Genomic DNA, 7,558 nt, shown 5'->3' on the forward strand with positions numbered 1-7,558 from the left:
ATGACATGAATCTGCATTTATTTGAAAACTGGAGGCACGTGCATACAAAGAGCTTTCGTCGTGTCCTATTCAAATTATTTTCTATCCTCACTAGCGCTGTCCATCAATTCCAATGGGAATGGGTTATGTCTCAATCTGGTCACAATTATTTGCCCCGCATCCTCACCAGTACCATCCAATGACAACAAGGGGCCAATGCCTTTGTGGCAGCCAGCCCAGCCTTTAAAAAAAAAAAAAACCCTGAATACTTAATAAGGTGTTTGGGCAGTGTCTACCATAAATATTTTATCAACAGAGCAATGCATGACACTGTGTGTAACACTTTCCTCCTTGCTGCTTTTGGGTGTCAGGTAGAGCCAGGATCATAACAGTCTTCACAACGAAAACCCACACTTTCCATCTGCTTCACTGTCAAGAACTATTGGAAGGAAGTAGGTGGAATGAAAAGGTTAAAAAAACCAAATTGCAATAATAAAAGCAATTTAATTGCAATCTTCATAATTGTTCTTTTTTAATTATTTTACTGATTATTACTTTTTACAAATTATTTTAAGGTAGCATCAGGACAATTGTAACTGAATTACTATTATGGTTCCAATTTTACTGATACGGATTTACTGTTATTAATTTTACTGATTTTGTATATATGAGCACAATAAAACATATCAATTCTGAGTGTGAAAAAGTGCTCTGCCAAAACACAGAGAGGACAGTCCACAACAGCAGTCAGCTCTCCCAGAGAAAGAATGAGGTTTTGGGAACGATGACACCTCCCTCCCTGGCCTTCATTGGCTGCCAGCGTCGCTGCCAGCGAGCGAATAAAGTCTTAACATTACTGGGATTCCACAGAGGGCCACTGAGGCCGCGTCCTTAACGACATTCATCTTATTCAAATCATCTGACTGGCCCGGAGCAGCCTGGCTGCACCTTTGAAGTGCACAAATAGCTCCCTGTGCCGTGATGGAGACTTGGCTGAGACTGCGAGGAGAGATAGATGGATGGAGGGAGGGATTCACAGAGACACAGTCAGAGAGGCATACATACACACAGAGAGACAGAGAGACAGACATTGTAACCCTTGGCACTGTTTTCTAGTCCAGACACTCATTGCTATAACCATGCACGCATTTATTTATTCATTTATTTGCACCTCTTGAGCGGTGACATCTTGTTTTATATACTTGTATTATATATTCTAAAGCTATGATCCTATAGTGGGATACAGATTGCCCTAATGTGGGCCATTTCTTGTACTTTGGGTCATTGAATTTCAGACAGTAGTGCATTGCATTGTTCAGCAACAGCCAATTACTTAATTTATTTCTTTAACTGGGTGCTGAGTGTAGAATGGCAATCCCATTAAGGATGCTATATGATACCCTAGATACAATGTGGAAAACACTAGCATATGCAAGCAAGTGTAAATAGTTGCTTGGTGCTGCGCAATTGTGCAGGGTTTGATTTGGACTGCTGTAGGCGAGGGAGGCATAGGACAAATAGAGAAAGTTGACTCCAATGAATGCATCCAAAAATGTGCTTTCCTCAGTTATGAGTCATACACAACTCGCACTTTATTCCATCTGAAACAGTCCACCATTATGTACCTAAATGTAGGCCTACATGGTAAACTTGGAGGACATTCCTTACAATACAAATATTACATAAGAAATACCAGGCACTGTGGTAGCAACAGAGAACAAAGATGGCAACATCACAAAAACAATGCAGCACATGGAGTGGGTGTTGCACGCAGCGGGCCAGAAGAGAGACGGGCCGGGTGCAGCGGGGGCTGCGGGGAACGGGGAGAGACTAATGGAGAGGAAACGCATCGAACGGGTGCATGGAGCTAGTGGAGGGAGGTGCAGAGGCACTGCCCTGGCACCTTGCCAACTTCTCATTACGCTGAGGGAACGCGTGCGCACATGGATGTGTGTGTGTGTGTGTGTGTGTGTGTGTGTGTGTGTGTGTGTGTGTGTGTGTGTGTGTGTGTGTGTGTGTGTGTGTGTGTGTGTGTGTGTGTGTGTGTGTGTGTGTGTGTGTGTGTGTGTGGTTGTGTGCGTGTTGGTTGGTTGGGCCAACCAATGTGACTGCTGTTACCGGGGCAACAGCAGAACAAGCCCTGAGATGCCATGCGTCATGTCTGCCCGGACAAATTCAATCCACTCGTCAAAGTCTGACCACGGGAATGGGAAAGGAAGAACTGTTCAGCACTCTGTGTGTGTGTGTGTGTGTGTGTGTGTGCGTGCGTGCGTGCGTTTGTGCAGGGAAGCCGCCGGGGGGGCATGGTGGGTGTGGGGGGGTGTGGACAAAAGGGTATTTTGTCTCGGGCCCAGGGGGATCGGGGGCCCAGAATTGGGTCCCCATTACATTGTATGCATTGGATAAGGGGCCCTTTCAGATGACTTTGTCCTGGGCCCAGAAAAAGCTGTCAGCGGCCCTGTGTGTGTATGTGTGTTAGTGAGTAGAGACAGGCAGGTAGGGTGGATGAAGCCCCTAGAGCGTGTCTGCATGACAGCTCAGTGGGTTTGGGATTGGATTCTTATCACCAGCTGAAGTCCATTAAAGTACTCATTCCATCAGGTTACTGACTGAACACTAGGAAATACAGTATATGAGACTTAATGCATGGCTGACAACAAATATCTAAAGCACAGAGATTGACTATATCATACATCAGTATATTATTTTGTGCAATCAATGCTTCACATTAGAATTTTAATATTCATTGCAAGATTCCCATTTGAGAGAGTTGCCATTTAAAACACAGATGTAAGGATGCCACAATAATGAAAATGATTATGTATGTATGTGCACTGAACTTGTCAAAGTCAAATTCTTCTGTACAGTGAAGATGTTGAAATGAGGACAAAATTATAAACAGCTACATTCCGTGTGTTACATCCGCAAAGGATGTGCGTCGGTCGCGTCTGTTTGTTTACTTGTTTGTTTGTCTGTCAGCAAGATAACACAAAAAGTTCTGAACAGATTTAGATGAAACGTTTGTGGAGTTGTTGGAAATGACAAAAGGAGCAAGCGATTAAATTGTGGTGATGGTGGTGATCCGGATCACAATGCGGATTCAGGATTTTTAAAAGCATTCTTCACCATTTAACAGGTTATAGCAACTACGCTCTCGAGAAATAAACCCCTGCATTCCCACAGAAAACGCTGAAAGTGCCATGTGTGCTGACTGTAGCATATTTAGCATAAACAATCTAACCTGAACAACTGTATATTTGCATGAATGGCCATCCCGGTACTTTGCTTGTGAATGTGCGTTACGCCCCCTTTTGGGGGAAAGCAACCCAAATGTCTCATTAACTTACATGCTACATGGGCTAGCCTAAATGAACACAGTTCATGCTTCAGCCACAACTGTTTGGCTATATCATTTGAACAGCCGACAAAACAACACATCTTTAGCATGTTGAGCGTGAACAACGCTACTCTACAGGTCCTTGTCTTTCGTTTATTCTTTCCCAACATCACCAATTGACACTGCCACTACCATTCTGAAAATGGAAGAAAAAAACCTTGGACTTCTTCAGCTGTCCTATTCTGCCTCTCTAATGCACAGTCTCGCTGACTTCGTTCATTGTTTCTTATTACGTTATTGACAACTTTATTACGCTATTGGCTTTATTATGTTATTAATGTTATTATTATGTTATTATTATGTTACTGGTCATTATTACATTATTTGCATCATTATAACATTATCAAAGTTTTTTTTTGTGTCAATAACGTAATAACCTGCCAATAACGTAATAAATTATTACGTAATGGGCAGAACGTTATTACGATATGGACAGGGAAGTGTAATTACGTTATTGGCAAGTTATTACGTTATTGGCTTTATTACGTTTCAAATGGGTTCACATTATTACGTTATGGGCAGTTCTTACACAAACCCCAAGCCACCAACACCACTAATGGTTTCATTAAACACGCATTGAGCAAGCTTCCCCCTTCCCTTCCGTGGATGTCTACGTTGCTGTCCTGAGGTCCCAAGCAGGAGGTTGGGTTTTGGCTAATGACAGAGAGAAGTGTGTGTGTGTGTGTGTGTGTGTGTGTGTGTGTGTGTGTGTGTGTGTGTGTGTGTGTGTGTGTGTGTGTGTGTGTGTGTGTGTGTGTGTGTGTGTGTGTGTGTGTGTGTGTGTGTGTGTGTGTGTGTGTGTGTGTGTGTGTGTGTGTGTGAATTAATCTGAGGGCAACCCCACCAACAATGAGCCTGAGTCACAACAGATGTTTTCTAATTACGCCCAGACAGAGGCACACTTTCCATTAGGCAAACCTAGGCAATTGCCTTAGGCCCAGACCAAATCTGTCCTTCAGAGGGGCCCTGCAAATGTCACACCAGTAGCGGTAAACACACAAAAATAGGCTGTCACTTATATAAAGTAATCGAAGATAAGAGACAAAACACTAAAATAGCACCAAAACCAAAGTTCTTCCAGTATAAGTTATGTCACTCAGCCGCCATCTTGTTGACGCCTTCAGGGTGCTATTTTGTAATTAGTGAGACCAGATCTGAGAGTCAATGGGAAAAATGAATGGGGAAACTGAGTACAAGACGGGAGGGAACCCAGCGGTTGTGAAAACCATATGGTTGAAACCGCTGTGAAAAGTTGAGCAAGACTGCTTGGTTGTGTCATGCGAGTCAAAATAAAGCTTTTTAAGGCACTTTTCTCACAATATTTTTGACACTGCGCAGACGCAGTAGTTCCATAACGGCACGAGAGTGACAGCTTTTCACAACTGAGCATGAGCAACAATTCGCGTGCGCCGATGCAGCTAGATGATTGGATGAATGGCAAAGCAGCTTAGCAGGCAGTTGGTTCTTGTTGGCAAGAAAGGCGGGAGGTGTGTGGGTAGACGCCATACTTGCGTTACGAATCTTCACTGTTAATTTCTATGGACGCTTACGATTCGGACATATCTTCCCTTCCTAAAAAAAATCTCTGCCAAAATACAGTATTTGTTTATGCATGACTTTTGAGGGCCCCATGCTAATATTTCACCTAGGGCCCCAAAATGGCTAGATCCGCCCCTGCGCCCAGATCAACCCCCTTTGTTACAATCAGTCAGAGTGTGTGATGCACCGGCATATAGGAACTGGCTTCAGGCAGAGCTGGGACTACTGAGAGTCCCAGCGCAGGCAGGCAGGCCACTGTGCAACAATGTGAGGCAAACAGATTAGCCCATGGAAATGGAGGATGAATTATTGATTAGTCCAACAGATGCAGCAATGGTAAATGAATAGATTAACACTTCACTCTGGGACTGTATTTTAATCGTCTGTCTGTACCATTTTGTGATTTTTCTCCCCCCATGACTTCAATAATTGAGGCACTTCCTCAAGGTGTCTCATTATGACAGCTAGTATTTGGGATCAAGGGTTTGAGGCTCAAGGGTTTTGGTTTCAACAATTAGAGTGATGTAGCCCTAGTAACTATCCCATATTTTGAGCTTGGCATTTTTTTCTTAACTGAAAGAAAGTAAGTAAAAGTTAAGCAAAAATTATAAAACAAAATATGAATGGGTGTTTATTGCTTTATTGTTTATTAAGCTTGTAATTGTTTTTTGAAACATGTAAGGATGAGTGTAATGGGTTTTAAACGTGACAACTCGCTGTATTTGGGACAACACTACCGCTGATTCACAATGATCCAAGTGAGTACACTAAAACAATGTAATGCCTCTGTTTACTGTAATACCCTACGAGTCTCTCTGTCCCTAGTTGTGTGTGTGTGTCTGTGTGTGTGTGCGTGCGTGCGTGCGTGCGTGCGTGCGTGCGTGCGTGCGTGCGTGCGTGCGTGTGTGTGTGTGTGTGTGTGTGTGTGTGTGTGTGTGTGTGTGTGTGTGTGTGTGTGTGTCGGTGTGTGTGTGTGTGTCGGTGTGTGTGTGTGTCGGTTTGTGTGTCGGTGTGTGTGTGTGTGCGTGTGTCTAGGTTTTTGTGTCTCATCATGAGCGAGGCAAGGCAATTAAAGGAGCCTGTAGCCACATAGACGAGGGAGACATATACACATTAGTAATAACTAATTCATGAGGAGGAGCCCCATGCAGGAAGAGGTCTCACCATCCCCAAAATCCCATTTCCAGCCACGGCAAGAGGTCTTAATAATGCAGCTCTACTAAACCATCCATGAAGTCCAAGACAAAGGCAGGACGTGGTGCTCGTCAAGCCAACATCTGTTCTGGTCAGCCAGTGACACCCATCTGTTGTTGGACAGCATCTATCTCCACAACATACCTGCCACCTTTGGTGGACTGATAAAATCCGAAACATTTCCTTTCCATTGGGCACGCGCAGAAGCATGTCAGGGAATTGAGTCTATAAACGGTTGTAAATTACTCACTGTGAAGTTGAACTGGACTTACCCGTACGGCGCCTCGGCGGAATGAGCAGATACAAATCTCTGCTTCCAGTGTGCTTTCTGGCAGGGGTGTTTGTTTCGCTTTCACTAAAACGGAAAGTTCAAGACACCAGTCGGGTCTACAGAATAGTGTGCTCACCACGGAAAGCACTCATTAGTGCAACAACGCTCTGTCTAACAGTCATAGCCTGTGACAGACTGCGAAGTACCCACTTAGCTCAAGTACTGTGCTGTTACAGTCACTTTGGACATGGAGGGGAGAAGGGGGTATGTGTGTGTCAAAAAGAGAGTGACAAAAAAGACAGAGGAAGAGAGAGAGAGAGAGACAGACAGACAGACAGACAGAGAGAGAGAGAGAGAGAGAGAGAGAGAGAGAGAGAGAGAGAGAGACAGACAGACAGACAGACAGACAGACAGACAGACAGACAGACAGACAGACAGACAGACAGACAGACAGACAGACAGACAGAAAGAGAGCAGGTGACTAGAGACAGGTCTGGTCAAAGAGCTTTGGCCACCTGCTGAGTTAGTCTGGCTATAACTCCTCCATCTCCTCTGATCCATAATCCCTCTGGCATCACAGCAGCAAGATATTTTAGTAGTAAAGTAGTACTAGCATCGAGAAGTAGTTTTTTCTGTAAAATGCCCCAATAAGCTTGTGAGCTCATTATTTCCACTGATGATAGCAAACTGATCAGGCCCTGAGGCACCCAAGCATCACGCCCACAATGATGCTACCATCACCACCATACAGCTACTGCACCTCCCCATCGGTGTCTGTCAGTCAGGTAGCCTTCAGTTTCCAATCATTAAGAGTACACTAAATCCAAATGCTATCACATCCACATGCTCTTAATTGTATACAATAGAGATACTTACGCTGGTTTGCTCTCTTCCCGCTCTGTGACTATGTAGTATACTGCATTTGTTTCAGTAAAGTGTCCGTTTCCAAGTCTGATAAGGAGTGCAGGTATCACATTAACATGCTGTTTGTAGAGGAGTTGAGTAGAGATTTTCTTTTTTGTCCGGTGTGATCGCAGCCTTAGGCTGAGAACAATGCTGAAATGTGTGTCTTGTTTTATTTATTCATTATTATGAGGAACATATTTTTGTGTTGTTGACCATGGTACTGAAACCTAGTTTCACCAGTACTGCACTGTTCACCAGGGAAGCCGACATAG

This window comes from Engraulis encrasicolus, chromosome 2 (genome assembly GCF_034702125.1).
Source record: "Engraulis encrasicolus isolate BLACKSEA-1 chromosome 2, IST_EnEncr_1.0, whole genome shotgun sequence".
Lineage (NCBI taxonomy): Eukaryota > Metazoa > Chordata > Actinopteri > Clupeiformes > Engraulidae > Engraulis > Engraulis encrasicolus.